Raw genomic sequence first — 16,686 nt, 5'->3', positions numbered from 1 at the left:
CATTTTTTACAGATTTTGATTGCAAAGTACTTCTCACACATATGGGCCCCTAAATTGCCAGGGCAGTATAACTACGCCACAAGTGACCCCATTTTGGAAAGAAGACACCCCAAGGTATTCCGTGAGGGGCATGGCGAGTTCCTAGAATTTTTAATTTTTTGTCGCAAGTTAGTGGAATATGAGACTTTGTAAGGAAAAATTCAAAATTAAAAAAAATCATCATTTTCCGCTAACTTGTGACAAAAAATAAAAAGTTTTATGAACTCACTATGCCCATCAGCGAATACCTTAGGGTGTCTACTTTCCGAAATTGGGTCATTTGTGGGGTTTTTCTACTGTTTGGGCATTGTAGAACCTCAGGAATCATGACAGGTGCTCAGAAAGTCAGAGCTGTTTCAAAAAGCGGAAATTCACATTTTTGTACCATAGTTTGTAAACGCTATAACTTTTACACAAACCATTTTTTTTTTGCCCAAACATTTTTTTTTAATCAAAGACATGTAGAACAATAAATTTGGTGAAAAATTTATATATGGATGTCGTTTTTTTTACAAAATTTTACAGTTGAAAGTGAAAAATGTCATTTTTTTGCAAAAAAATCGTTACATTTTGATTAATAACAAAAAAAGTAAAAATGTCAGCAGCAATACAATACCACCAAATGAAAGCTCTATTAGTGAGAAGAAAAGGAGGTAAAATTCATTTGGGTGGTAAGTTGCATGACCGAGCGATAAACGGTGAAAGTAGTGTAGTGCAGAAGTGTAAAAAGTGGCCTGGTCATGAAGGGGGTTTCAGCTAGCGGGGCTGAAGTGGTTAAAGTCCTGGTTGCCATAGTAGTAGTGGGGAGCCGGGGAGCAGTATACTTACAGTCCGTGCGGCTCCGGGGGCGCTCCAGAATGACGTCAGAGCGCCCCATGCGCATGGATGACGTGCCATCACGTCATCCATGCGCCTGGGGCGCCCTGACGTCACTCTGGAGTGCCCCGGGAGCCGCACGGACGGTAAGTATACTGCTCCCCCGCTCCCCACTACACCTTACCATGGCTGCCAGGACTTTAGCGTCCTGGCAGCCATGGTAACCATTCAGAAAAAGCTAAACGTCGGATCCGGCAATGCGCCGAAACGACGTTTAGCTTAAGGCCGGATCCGGATTAATGCCTTTCAATGGGCATTAATTCCGGATCCGGCCTTGCGGCAAGTCTTCCGGATTTTTGGGCGGAGCAAAAAGCGCAGCATGCTGCGGTCCGGAACTGAAGACATCCTGATGCATCCTGAACGGATTTCTCTCCATTCAGAATGCATTAGGATAAAACTGATCAGGATTCTTCCGGCATAGAGCCCCGACGACGGAACTCTATGCCGGAAGAAAAGAACGCAAGTGTGAAAGAGCCCTAAGCTAAATTTGTAGTTGCGTGAGTTGCGTGCCACCACTTTTTGCACCTCCGCCCCCATCCCAGTTAAAATCCTAGATCCATCCCTATAAGCTCCTTTTTGCCAATCTTGTGAGCTTATAGGTAAATGAATCTTCAGTCGGATTTGGCATGGTTGTCTCTCAAAGGTCAATGAGCTGGTGACCATGAGCTCTTTACTGTGAAACTGGCTTTAGACAAAGAGTGATGATACCTAAAGACCATATAAACTTTGATTATCTTCAGTCCACACACAGACTCAATCCATGTCAAGCCTCTTATTCCCTTTTTATTTTCATGATGATATCCATACACATTGTCCAGCCAAGAAGAATTGATGAGTGGATGCTCTCTCTGGGTCCTTCAGTTCAACTGATCATCTGAAGATGCAACTCAAATAATTCCGTCCTGGCCACTAATTATGTCATTCCAGAGTTTCCTACTAGGGGATATTCATTGTACCCCTTAAGCTTCACTGAAAAATCTTGTCCTGGGCCCATTTATCTTTACTGTCAGGACATCCTGAAGTCAAATGCACCAGTGAGATACTCCCATGATACTACTGCTAGTCACACTGGAGACAAGAGGTTAAAATGTTTGTGGCTTCCTTTGCAATTTATGTGCAGTTTTAGACCTCTCTGCAAACATCCTCATGTTTTCTCCAGCGTCTACCAATTCCAAAAGTACTCTGCTCTGAAATCTCTACGGACCCCTTTACAAATTTGCCTTCTGCCTATGAATACTCTACTGTCAGACTGAACAGATCATACAAGCCCTGGAGAAGTATCTTTAATCTATGTCAACGCTCATCAGGGTAACTGCCTGATCTGATGCCTTCAGCGTGGTTTGTCCATAACAACCATGTCTTTAAGTCTTCTGGAAAATCGACCATCGAGACTGTCTATAGATGAGGCCTGAATAACCCTCGGTCACATACTATAGATCCAATCAGATGTAGTGTGGAACCTCATTACCTAGATACAACCTCATGTAGTATATAAACCATCATTACCTATATGCTACTGCTTGTAGTCTGGACACAACCTCATTACCTAGCTACAACCTCGTGTGGTATATAGACAACCTCATTACCTAGACACAACCTTATGTGGTAGATAAACAACCTCATTACCAAGATCCTGCTACATGTAGTGTGGACACAACCTCTCATAGCATACATACTTCATGGTGCTGATGTCAACCAAGCCCTTTGCTCCCCTGGTGCTGCAGATGAGCTCTCGCTGATCCACTGTTTGCATAGGTTATCTAAGTTCTTTGGGTTGACATCTGGTATTGATTTACTCGCTGATCAATATAAAGTGATAAAAAAAACAATGTAATTATTGCGGTTATGACATGGTTACCTATTCCACACATTGATCTATATTTATGTGATGCCTCTCCATCCAGAAATAAAACTCCCATGTGCTGATGATTGGCAGGACAATCACATCTACTCCACTACTCTATGGGATGGATGGTGTAATGAAGTCCACATGACATCCCGCATGCACTTTTTTAGTGAAAGTAATACACCCATTTCTTTTTAAACGTCCATTCATTTCAGTGGATGGCACTGATACATAGTTAATACAGTTGAAAGACACAAGTCCATCAAGTTTAATTATCACTGTTAATGGTGTGAAATGAATACAATTAAGGCCTCTTTCACACGGGCGTGTGCGCCCCGTTGCCGTATTGCGCACCGCTTTTGCGGATCCGCAATACACAGGTGCCGTTCCGTGGTAATTCCGCATCACTGATGCGGACCCATTCACTTGAATGAGACCGCAAATCCGGAGATGCAGAATGGTGCGGAACGAAAGCACGGAACGGAACCCTACGGAAGCACTACGGAGTGCCTCCGTGGGGTTTTGTCCCGTACTTCCGATCCGCAAAAAGATAGGACATGTTCTATCTTTTTGCGAAATGGCCGGATCGCGCGCCCAGGCTGCCCCACAGACTGTGCTCGTGCATTGCGGCCCTCATTCTGCGGGCCGCAGCATGAACCACGGGGTACACACACCCGTGTGAAAGAGGCCTAACACTTGAGAGTTTCATGAGGGAACCTGAGGATCTGGGGACATTTTTTGCCTTTTACCTTCCATGTGGATTATTTACAGTGCCTCGTCTGATGTTGGTGCATTTGTTCAGACGTTGCATTGTTGTGTTTGTTGCGGTTTGTGCAGTGCATTAATGAGGCGATTATTTCAGATTTATCTTTAGACAATGGCAGCTTACTTTTATTACTGCTGTGCTCTGTAGTCATTTATAAACCTTCCAATATGCTGAAGTAAAGAGGAGATAGAAGCTAATGCTGCGCAGATCCCGGTGTTGTGTGAACAGCAAACTGAGGACTAAACAGTAAGTGCAGCGACGGTGTTAGGCCGAACACTTGGGGTGGGGGTGCCTCTCACGTGTGACCTTTTACTAGTGAATTATCTGCCGTCTGTCTCGGCCTCCAGCGTTAATTCATTTCTGCTGGGATGGCGCTCAACGCGCTCGTCCTCATTGGTCTCTTTATTGCAGCGAGTCGACTTAATTACTCCCTAAATGCTGAACCTTGAATCATGGCGGATCCTCCACAGGACGAGTGATTCTCATTGTGCGGTTTGCCCTTGTTTTAATGAGAACAATTGGTGGTCATATATCATACGAGTCGTCTGCGCTGTCATCATAGCATCTGCTGATTGAGAGCTGAACTTGTCTACTGATCGCACTGCTCTGTCGAATCTCCCAGCTATGGATGAAAGATCATCACAGTGATAATAAGATGAATGTCATTGGGGGGATTATAAAAGGGAGACCCTCACTGACCCCTTCCCCCTGGTTCAGAGTGCCCATTCAGTTATACAGTTAACTCTCCACTTGTTCATGCCACAAGCCCTACACTGGTTCTAAACTTTCCATCTGTACTGATAAAGCTGAGATGGTAGGGGCTGAGGAACGAAGATGAGGCGCTAAGTGTCTGATCTGTGGAGGGTCCTCGGTGCACGGACAGGTCTCAGGCCAAGAAATCTCGGAACAAATCACCAGGAAAATGTCATTATCATAAGTGATAATTGTGGAAATGTCCTAACAAGGATTCCAAGCAGTACAAGGACTCACAGTGACATCTAGTGGCAGAGAGGGGGACTGCAAAGGAGGACCGAGTGCAGAGAAGAGCCCCAAATATGGACAGAAGACCCCAGATGAACCTAAAGCTCCTCTCCCAACCTGCCACAAAGATGTCTACAAGGGTGATCTTTATCATCGCAATCAGTATTACGGATCGTCAAAATTCTAGATAAGGGACTGAAATGTCAAGAGTGAAAATCAGCAATTATGAAGCAGTCACAGATAAACTAAAAGAACAAATAGATCTACTTGTCAACAATGCTCTATTATTATACAAAATACAATCAGACACAGCAGTGGAAGTCAATAGGCAATTACCAGGAGTGTAACTGTAGTGGGTGTAGTTGCACGAGGGGGCTCCTCTGCCACATCATTAGAATCAGATCACGCCATTATTATGCTTAATTTTGGAATCTCCAGGGGCACACTGGGAACTTAAAGTGGCCCTGGTTAAAAATAAAAGTGACCCCATGTTGCAGGAGGGGAGAAAGGTTCAGATTGACAAAAGGCAGGGCAACATAAGTAGGCAAGGGCAACAATACAGCTGTGCGGCAAGAAATACCGCCCCAACAAAATACTGCTTCAACAACACCAAATACCATATCGCAGCACAAAATATTACCCGAGCAGAACCAAATACCACAATGCTGCACAAAATATTCCCTCAGTAGTTCCAAATACTACAGTGCAAGATAAAATAATGCCCCAGTAGAACCAAATACCATATTGCAGCAAATAAATACTGCTCCTGCAGTACCGAATACCACAGTGCTGAAAAAAAATACTGCTGAGCCTGGCCAAATAGCAGCACAAAATACCTCCCCACATCAGCTGCCATGTTCTGTCCTTGTCCTACTGTAGTCATGTCTAATTAAGATATAGAGGACGGAGCAATGGAGGTGACATGTGAGCAGGGGCGGATTGGGAACTTAATGTGGCCCTGGAAAAAAACCCTCAAAGTGGCCCCATGTTGTAGGCGGGACAAAATTGATAGAAGACGGGGCCACATAAGTAGGCAGGGCCAACACAAGTAGACAGGGCCTGCACTACCATAGTGCAGCACAAAGTACCGCAGCAGCAGAATCAAATACCACAGTGCTGATCAAAATACTGTCACCCTCTATACAGTATTCATCTGTGTCTCCCTATTGATCCAGGGAGTTAGGAGGCCTGATTGGAGTCGGGAAGGAATTATTTTTCCCTAAAATGAGGAAAATTGTCTTCTTCCTTACAGTATTTATTTTTTTTTGCCTTCCTCTGGATCAACTTGCAGGATAACAGGCTGAACTGGATGGACAGATGTCTTTTTTCAGCCTAACACAGTAATACAGTGAGCATCAGATCATTATGTACTTGGCCTGCGGCCATCAGGAGAGCTTGGGTGGCCCCCTTGGGCATTGGCCCACCAGGAAGTTTCCCTGTAGGGTCTATGGCCAATCCGCCGCTGGATGCAGACGACTGCACCATGACAGACCTTCCAACAGCATGCTATCTGGTCTTTTAGCACTACCAAACATACAGGAGAAAATAGGGCACTACCTACCTATTATATCCGGTGACATCTCCTCTGATTGTGGACTCTTTTTCCTCATCTTCATCCTTTGGACAAGACCATAACAACTTCTTTCAGCCACGTCTTAGGCCTCATGCACACGACCGTGGTGTGTTTTTCGGTCCGCAAATCGCGGATCCGCAAAACACGGATGGTGTCCATACACGTTCCGCAATTTGCGGAACGGCACGGACAGCCTTTAATATGCCTATTCTTGTCCGCAAAGTGCAGACAAGAATAGGACATGTTATTGTTTTTTGCGGGGCCACGGAACGGAGCAACGGTTGCGGACAGCACACGGAGTGCTGTCCGCATCTTTTGCAGCCCCATTGAAGTGAATGGGTCTGCATCTGAGCCCCCAAAACGGCGGCTCGGATGCGGACCAAAACAGCCGTGTGCATGAGGCCTTATGTCTACAGAGATTGTCGCACAGACATTTTACATTCCTCACTTTTCCATCATTCTCCCACTTTCTCAACACAAACTCCTTCTCCTGGTGCCCCAGCGGTATCATACCAGAACCTCAGTACATATGTGAACTTAGCCTTAGTGATATGGCATGTGAGTCAGCAGCGATTACAGCAGCAGTCTCTACCTTTGAAACGACTTATAGGTTGGACATGACGCCTGCACCTATTTAATGGGAAGCTCCTTAATTAAAAGATCCCCCGCAAAATGTATGCTGTTTAAAGTGTCAAAACCGGGAACCTATCCTTACAAATTCTAGATCATGTCATTAGCGGCAAGGAACAGGTTAGGCAATGGTTCTTTTAAAATCCAGTATAGATGTTCCAAGCCGTTGGCTAGGGTTAAAAGGTGCATAAAGACAGTTAAAAGGCGCTTAAACAGGTGATAGTGAAAGGTTAAACTGTGCAAAATAAAAATTATATACTCAAATGGTAAATCTGTGCATAAATCTCACAAAATACTATGCAAGTCAAGGAGAGTGGATGAATCAAAAAACATCCCTAGATACATTATAATTAAAACCTCTAAGTTACCAACCTCTTTGCGACAAAGTAAACCTAGATAGAAAGTACCACCACCAGAACAGCAAAGAAAAAGGTGGCTGCAAAATGCATCGCAGGATATTAAAGGGTTTCTGTCACCTGAAAAATGGGTAGTTTCATCTCACTGCCTAAAGCCTTTATTGAGAAAAACAAACTTTTATAATATGCTAATTAGCCTCTAGGAGCGGGAGGGCGTTGCACCTGCTCCTAGAGGCTCCATTTGCCCACCTCTTTTCACACCCTTCTTCTCTTGATCGACAGGTCCGGGGCAGCGCTGCTCTCCTCCCTCTGGCCGTGTCTGCAGTGTAAATCTCGCGCCATTCAGTATTCGGCTCATACTCAGTGAGGAAGCCAGCAGCCATCGAGCGTCCTTCCCTCATGGCGCGAGATTTACATTGCAGACACGGCCGGCGGGAGGTGAGCAGCGTTGCCCTGGTCCTGTCAATCAAGAGAAGAAGGGCGTGAAAAGAGGGGGGCAAACGGAGCCTCTAGGAGCAGGTGCAACGCCCCCCTCTTGCTCCTAGAGGCTAATTAGCATATTATAAAAGTTTGTTTTTCTCAATAAAGGCTTTAGGCAGTGAGATGACACTAATATAGTTATGGTCAGCTGACATTAGCACATCGCTAATGTCATCCAGCTTAATACCCATTTTTCAGGTGACAGAAACCCTTTAAGGTGATGTCTGTGAAGGTTCTCATTTATCCAGGTCATGGTATATATCTGTAAAGAATAAATCAAATAAGGCAACTGGACTTACTGTAGATTTCTTGAAAACGTTTCACTCGTTCTTCCAACGAGCTTTCTCAATTCTGAGTGACTGTACAAGAATTCTGGGAATAAATATGTAACTGAATCAAGATCTGGTAATTATAGCCAGCATGGGGTCAGAGGTCAGAATTCTTGTACAGTCACTCAGAATTGAGAAAGCTCGTTGGAAGAACGAGTGAAACGTTTTCAAGAAATCTACAGTAAGTCCAGTGCATTTGGCAGGAGCCCAGACAAGAATTGTATAGGCTTGTCTCCGTCATGAGGAGGGGCATAACTAGAAAAGGCTGGACCCCATAGAAAATTATAGAAAGGGTCTTCCTCCACATTTCGCTACAAGCCATACTACTCACCCACTCAGTAGTTATGCCCCCTTAGTTCCCCCACACAATAGATTGCCCCCTAGTGCCCCCACACACTAAAATTCTACCAGTATCCCCACACAGTAGTTATGTCCCCTTAATGCCCCTACAAAGTAATTCTGCCTTAGTCACCCACACAATAGTTATGCTCCCTTAGTGCCCATACACAGTAGTTATACCCCAATAGTGCCCCCAAATAAGTTATGCCCCTTAGTGCTCCATAACGTAGTTATGCCCCCTAGTGCTCCCACACAGTAGTTATGCCTTCTTTTGTGCCCCACACAATATTTATGCTCCCTTTGTGCCTCCACACAGTAGGTATGCCCATTTAGTGTCCCCACACATTAGTTATATCCACATAACAGTTATGCCCCCTACAAGAGTAGTTGTGCCACCTCTGTGTCTCTGTGGATCCCTATTAATGCTCCCACACAGTAGTGCCTCCCCCCTTAGTGCCTCACTTATATTAGTGAAGTCCCTGTGGTGTAAATAAAAAAACTGTAAATCTCACCTATCCCTGTTCCCACGATGAATGGCGCACATCCTGCCCTCCCCAGCAGGCGTGATGCAGTGTAGTCATTGCGCCTGCTAAGTTGTATAGTGCACAGGCCAAGGACAGGTCAGGGATTGATCCTTGGTCCTTGCGCTCTTCTACTCAGCCCAGCAGGTGCCATGCTGTCACTGCATCATACCTGCTGGGACATAATCTCAGCAAAGCAAATTAAGAATACATTGACGTTGGAACCAATCTTGTGCCTTTTCAAATAGTTTTACCACTGTGATGAATCTCTACTTAGAGTACATGGCTTTGATAGAGTATTTATTGGCCCCCATGGCGGTGATTGGAAACAATTATTGGTCCAAAGAGAATTCCTGTGCATTTTTAAGCTGAATACCCTCTTCCGAATGGACCAAATACAAAAAGAAAAAAACGGTGTCCTCCCGATTCTCCCTGACCAACGTTATTTTGACTGCATTAATGTAACTAAATCACATAGTAAAACAACAGGTCATGTTGAAGTGACCATCCTGGTGCACCTGGAGTTGTGATAACTCTCGCTAAGGGCCCTTGCACACAACCGTATGCCCTCTGAGACATACGGTCCATGAGCGGGCCATATGTGCCGAAGCTGCATTGATCGTGCCCACGAGAGCACACAGCATCACAGATTGCAATGATGCTGTTTCACGTCAGGCCACCCGCGGTGCTATTGTCCTGCACTCATAAAATCATAGTATTAGAACACAGTTCCAAACAATTCTCAGTGCAAATCTGCCCAAATAACAATGTATGGATATAGGCAAAAGATGGAGGTTGTAGTACTCCTTCCCTGTAACTCTCCAAAGTCTCTCTCTGCAGAATCTAAGGCTGGCAATACTATTCTTGCAATGGTGGCTGTAATTCTCAGCTGAGGGGTACAGGATTAAGATACAGGGGGCCAGGACCATGTCAAAGTGTGAAAGGTACTTTAACAATGACCCTCTCACTGCAGTAAAGTCTCTATCTGCCTTAAACAATACATACCTTACTGACTGACTCCAATTCTCTATTTATATAAAAATTAGAAAAGTGTTCCTAATTGAGCAGTAAATAGGGGAAAGGTAATAAATTGGGTGCTCATCTTGTTGAGACACAAATCTCTTTTAGGGTACTTTCACACTTGCAGCAGGACGGATCCGACAGGCTGTTCACCATGTCAGATCCGTCCTGCGGCTATTTTGCCGTGCCGCCGGACCGCCGCTCCGTCCCCATTGACTATAATGTGGACGGGGGCGGAGCTCTGGCGCAGCACGGCGGTGCATTATAGTCAATGGGGACGGAGCGGCAGTCCGGCGGCACGGCGAAATAGCCGCAGGAGGGATCCAACATGGTGAACAGCCTGTCGGATCCGTCCTGCCGCAAGTGTGAAAGTACCTTTAGGCTTTCAAAGTGAAGGTATCAGGAGTCTGCTGCAGTCCAGGACGACCTCTGGAAGAACTTTCAGCAATGAAGATGATAAAATGAACCTGACTGCGCTGGTACACAAATTGCCAATATATTTATTGGAGACTGTTAACGTGTTTCTGGGGGATACAATCATCCCTTCTTCAGATCATAAAACAGACACATTGATATACAGTCATGTGAAAAAATTAGGACACCCTTTGAAAGCATGTGGTTTTTTGTAACATTTTTAATAAAAGGTTATTTCATCTCCGTTTCAACAATACAGAGAGATTAAAGTAATCCAACTAAACAAAGAAAACTGAAGAAAAGTCTTTTCAAGATCTTCTGTAAATGTCATTCTACAAAAATGCCTATTCTAACTGAGGAAAAAGATAGGACACCCTCACATGTATTCCCTCTTAAATTGGCTCAGATCTCACACAGGTATATCACACCAGGTGCACATAATTAGTAGATCGTTACTCTGCATGTTGAATGAGGCTTGCCCTATTTAAACCTCAGACATTTAGTTTGGTGTGCTCCTGACTGTTGAAGTGAGAGTGAGCACCATGGTGAGAGCAAAAGAGCTGTCAGAGGACTTCAGAAAAAAGATTGTAGCAGCCTATGAGTCTGGGAAGGGATTTAAAAAGATCTCAAAAGATTTTGAAATCAGCCATTCCACTGTCCGGAAGAGAGTCTACAAGTGGAGGGCTTTCAAAACAACTGCCAACATGCCCAGGACTGGTCGCCCCAGCAAGTTCACCCCAAGAGCAGACCGCAAGATGCTAAAAGAGGTCTCCAAAAACCCTAAAGTGTCATCTCGAGAACTACAGCAGGCTCTGGCTACTGTTGATGTAGAAGTACATGCCTCTACAATCAGAAAGAGACTGTACAAGTTTAACTTGCATGGGAGGTGTGCAAGGAGGAAACCTTTGCTTTCCAAGAGAAACATCGAGGCCAGACTGACATTTGCCAGAGATAAAGTTGACAAAGACCAGGACTTCTGGAATAATGTTCTTTGGACAGATGAGTCCAAAATTGAATTATTTGGACACAACAGCAGAGGACATGTTTGGTGTAAACCAAACACAGCATTCCAAGAAAAGAACCTCATACCAACTGTGAAGCATGGAGGTGGAAGTGTCATGGTTTGGGGCTGCTTTGCTGCAGCAGGACCTGGTCAGCTCACCATCATAGAATCCACGATGAATTCTACTGTGTATCAGAAGGTGCTTGAAGAACATGTGAGACCATCAGTTAGAAAATTAAAGCTGAAGCGGAACTGGACCATGCAACATGACAATGACCCAAAACATACTAGTAAATCAACCAAAGATTGGCTGAAAAAGAAGAAATAGAGAGTCCTGGAATGGCCAAGTCAAAGTCCAGATTTGAATCCCATTGAGATGCTGTGGGGTGACTTGAAAAGGGCTGTACGTGCAAGAAACCCCTCAAACATCTCACAGCTGAATAAGTTCTGCATTGAGGAGTGGGGTAAAATTTCCTCAGACCGATGTCGAAGACTGGTAGATGGCTACAAAAACCGTCTCACTGCAGTTATTTCAGCCAAAGGAGGTAACACTCGCTATTAGGGGCAAGGGTGTCCTATCTTTTTCCTCAGTTAGAATAGGCATTTTTGTAGAATGACATTTACAGAAGATCTTGAAAAGACTTTTCTTCAGTTTTCTTTGTTTAGTTGGATTACTTTAATCTCTCTGTATTGTTGAAACGGAGATGAAATAACCTTTTATTAAAAATGTTACAAAAAACCACATGCTTTCAAAGGGTGTCCTAATTTTTTCACATGACTGTATATATATATATATATATATATATATATATACATATATATATATATATATATATAGTGCAAAAAAAGGGCGCCAGTCCTGCCCACAGAGTGTCAAAAGGTCATATCTAAAAAACACAAAAATCATGATATTTTTAAGTACGGCATATTCGTAAAAGGAAATGACTGGCTAGGTTAAACGTAATAACTCTTATTATACTGTGAATGATGAGTGCTGCAAATGACAGCGCTAAGTTTTTCTTGTATCATGCATGCACCCACGCACACTTGCTCTTTTGTGGAGTACCAGGAGATGAGAAGAATACCGAAGCTCTACAGGAAAGTGGTAAGAGAAGGTTTCAGTGTAGCGCTGTAGGAAAAGTTGCGCTGGACTTTTAACAAGATGACTGGCCAGGTGCACTATGTTTCCAGGGCTGTATGGGGACAGTAGTGCGCCAGCTCGAGTTACAGATAAAAGTGAATTGGCACTTAGAGTAGTATTGCTAAAGATCACTGGATTAGCCTTCATATAGCAGTGCTGTGTTAGCGCACTATCTTTAGGGTTTTTATTGACTTGATTGCATTTTAGTCCGGCGCCTCTCGGCATGTTTACCGTGCTGCCGCAGAAACTCCATCCTGTCCCCATTACAGTGAATGGGGCCGGAGTGGACCTCCGGCGGCATGCGTGCACTAGCGGCAGCACGGATCCGGCAGGCTGTTCAAGATATGCCCCCATTGTCTCCCTGCACCTACAACGAGAACAGAACGGGGAGAGTTGTTGCTGGAAACTCAGGGTCCGGCCACCATCAAGCGCTACTCCCCACTGCTCCCATACAAGTGAATGGGAGCACGCATGCGCGGCCTCCACTCCCATTCAATTCTATGGGGCTGACGGAAATAGCCGAGCCAGCGCTCAGCTATTTTCGGCGGCCCCATAGAAATGAATGGAGGGCAGCTGCCTTCCTTGAGCCATAACTTTTTTATTTTTCCATTCACATATTTAGCTCTATGAGGGCTTTTTTTTTTTTATTGCGGGACAAGTTGTTCTTTATAATGCCACCATTTAATATAGCATGCAATGTAGAGGGAAGCGAGGAAACAAATTCCTCCACCGTTTTACGGGTTTTGTTCCTACAGCATTCTGTATGCGGCAAAACTTCTGTGCCCTTCATTCTCTGGGTTAGTACGATTAGACCAATATGTATTTGTTTTTTATGTCTAAATAGTGCCAAAATAAATTTAAACTTTGAGAAAATGTTGTTTTTTACATCACCATATTCTGAACCCCATAACTTTTTTATAGTTATATCTACTAAGCTGTGTGGGGGCTCATTGATATTATTTTGGAGTGTGTGTGTGTGACTTTTTGATCGAATTTTATAAAAAAATTTGGGTAAGAGAAGCAATGAAAAAATGTTAAATTGGCCATTTTACCCCTTTTTTTCAATCGCGCTGTTCGCCATATTTGAAAAATATTTTAATAGAATGGACATTTACGGTAGCGGTGATACCCATGATGTTTATATTTATTTATGGGGTTTTTTTTAATACGCAAAGGGGTGTGATTTAAACTTTTTATATTTTATTTTTTTATTAATTTTGTAATTTTTTTTATTTTTTTGTTATTTTTTTGACGCTCGTATTTGAGTGTGAAAAATCAAATTTTTATTTATTTTTTAATTCTGGACAATCATGGATTTTTTAAATCCATTTATTAATGACAATTGCTCATTTCTTATTCTGGCCTGCCACCTGGTGGCCAAAATAAGAATTTCAGCTTAAACGTCCTGAGTCTCTTCAGCGAGACCCAGCATATTTAAATCAATTACCGTCATCCTCACTGGTCGCAGAGGATGCCAGTAAGATGCCTGAAAGCGCAAGATTGATCATGGCATTTAAAGGCTTTAATTACCGCGTTTGGCATTATTGAAACAGCGGAGACCCGCCGGCCATGACGCCCACTTCACGTGTGAGCGGGCACCATGTTTGTCCAACCCCTTTAACAATGAACCACTTTAAAGTGGCATGTCTCCTAAATGTTGCAAAAAAGTTGTATTTGTCATGTTGTGCGACATTTTTACACCAAAAACCTGACCTATATGGTTTGATAATTGTCCTCCTGTGTACAGAATACCCACACATATCATCAACTAAATTTGCATCATCAGAAGTGTCTGGAAATAGAGGTGTACTGCCCTTAACCCCTTAACGCCCAGTGCCGTACATGTACGGTGCGCTGATCGGGCGGGTGAAGGACCTGCGCCCGCCCGATCAGTGGCAGGGGTCCGGCAGTCACTGATAGCCGACCCCTGTTGTATGTCAGCGCTGACCACGGCACGTGCAATGTCCTTGCGGGGATTGGAGCTTCCATCGGGTCCCCGTGCTGCTGTGACGGGGACCCGATAGCAGGGAAGGCAGCCCAATGCCTTACTTAGGCATCGTGGCTGCCTTCCGGGAGAGCCTGTGAGATCCAGTCTTCTGGATCTTTCAGGCAAGCAGGCTGTAAGTGTATTACAGTATGTAATACACTTACAGCCAATGCATCACAATACAGAAGTATTGTGATTAGGGCTGCAGTAAACGAATATTTTTGTAATCGAGTATTCTATCGATTATATTTCTCGATTCATCGAGTAATCTAATAAGAAAAAGCTACTTAAAATAACGTACGTAATTAGGTATGTATAAAGTTATTGGTTTGAAGGCATGCCTAATGCCAAGGTGCTTCCATTAACCCCTCCAAACCAATAACTTTATACATGCCCATTGGGTTTGGAGGGGTTAATGGAAGCACCTTGGCATTAGGCATGTATAAAGTTATTGGTCTGAAGAGGTTAATGAAAGCATCGGAGGTGCCTTCATTAACCCCTCTCTAAACCAATAACTTTATACATGCCAAGGTGGTGCTTGCAGCCTCCATTAACCACTCTCTCTCCATCTGCCTCCCCCCAGCCTCTGATCTGCTTGCCCCCGCCTCTGATCTGGCTCCCCCCCCCCAGCCTCTGATCTGGCCCCCCCAGCCTCTGATCTGGCCCCCCCCAGCCTCTGATCTGGCCCCCCCCAGCCTCTGATCTGGCCCCCCCCCAGCCTCTGATCTGGCCCCCCCCAGCCTCTGATCTGGCCCCCCCCAGCCTCTGATCTGGCCCCCCCCAGCCTCTGATCTGGCCCCCCCCAGCCTCTGATCTGGCTCCCCCCAGCCTCTGATCTGGCTCCCCCCCCAGCCTCTGATCTGGCTCCCCCCCCCAGCCTCTGATCTGCCTCCCCCCCAGCCTCTGATCTGCCTCCCCCCCAGCCTCTGATCTGCCTCCCCCCCAGCCTCTGATCTCCCTCCCCCCCTCCCCCCAGCTTCTGATCTGCCTCCCCCCAGCCTCTGATCTGCCTCCCCCCCTCCCCCCAGCTTCTGATCTGCCTCCCCCCTCCCCCCAGCCTCTGATCTGCCTCCCCTCCCTCCCCCCAGCCTCTGATCTGCCTCCCCCAGCCTCTGATATGCCCCCTCTGGTAACGCAACCCCCCCCCCCTCCCTCCCTCCCCCCCTCCCCAGTATTAATCATTGGTGGCAGTGGCCACAGGGTCCCCCTCCTCCCCCCCATCATTGGTGGCAGTGTCAGTTCCGATCGGAGCCCCAGCAGTGTAATGCTGGGGCTCCGATCGGTTACCATGGGAGCCAGGACGCTGCTTAAGTCCTGGCTGCCATGGTATGTTAGTAGTGAGCAGAGAGCAGCGCATTATACTCACGTGCGCTGTGGCCGCCGGTCGCTCCTTCTCATAGGTCTGTGCGGCGCATTGCTAATGCTGTAAGCATTAGCAATCCGCCGCACAGACAGAAGAAGGTGCGACCGGCGGCCACAGCGCACGTGAGTATAATGCGCTGCTCTCTGCTCACTACTAACATACCATGGCAGCCAGGACTTAAGCAGCGTCCTGGCTCCCATGGTAACCGATCGGAGCCCCAGCATTACACTGCTGGGGCTCCGATCGGAACAGACACTGCCACCAATGATGGGGGGGAGGAGGGGGACCCTGTGGGATATGGCCGGCACATTCATTGGTGGTGCAGTGGCCACAGTCCCTCCCCTCCCCTCTTCCCCTCCTCCTCCTACTTGGTCTTCAGCGGCAGCCGCGCACAGTGGGGAGGGAGAGACTCCCTCCTCCTCCTCCCTCCGCTGTGCCGGCCGCTCAGTCCTGCCTCTCTGGCTCCGGAGGACACGGAAGCGGTGAGTGAGACGCTTAATTTCACTCCCGCTCCGTGATCACGTGATCTGAACGATTCCTCGATGCAGGGAAACTGCATCGATGAATTTTTTGACTCGATTTAATCGAGTTATTCGAATAATCGTTTCAGCCCTAATTGTGATGCATTGTGAAGGGGATCAGATCCCCAAAAGTTGAAGTCCCAGAGTGGGACAAAAAATAAAGTGTAAAAAAAAGAAAGTTTTAAAAAAAAATTAAAAGTTTCAAGTAAAAAAAAAAGGGTCCTTTTCCCAAAATAAAGTAAAAAAAAAAGTAAAATAGGAAAAAAAAGAAAAGTATACATATTAGGTATTGCCACGTCCATGACAACCTGCTCTATAAAAATACCACATGACCTTACCCCTCAGGTGAACACCGTCAAAAAAATAAAATAAATACTATGCTAAAAAAAGCAATCAAAAAGGTGTATTCCCCAAAAAATAGTACCAATCTAACCGGCACCTCATCCAGCAAAAAATGAGCCCCTACCTAAGACAATCGCCCAAAAAAAAAAAAAAAATATG

This window comes from Bufo gargarizans, chromosome 2, assembly GCF_014858855.1.
Source record: "Bufo gargarizans isolate SCDJY-AF-19 chromosome 2, ASM1485885v1, whole genome shotgun sequence".
NCBI classification, from domain to species: Eukaryota; Metazoa; Chordata; class Amphibia; order Anura; family Bufonidae; genus Bufo; species Bufo gargarizans.
Note: the sequence above shows the minus strand (reverse complement) of the source record.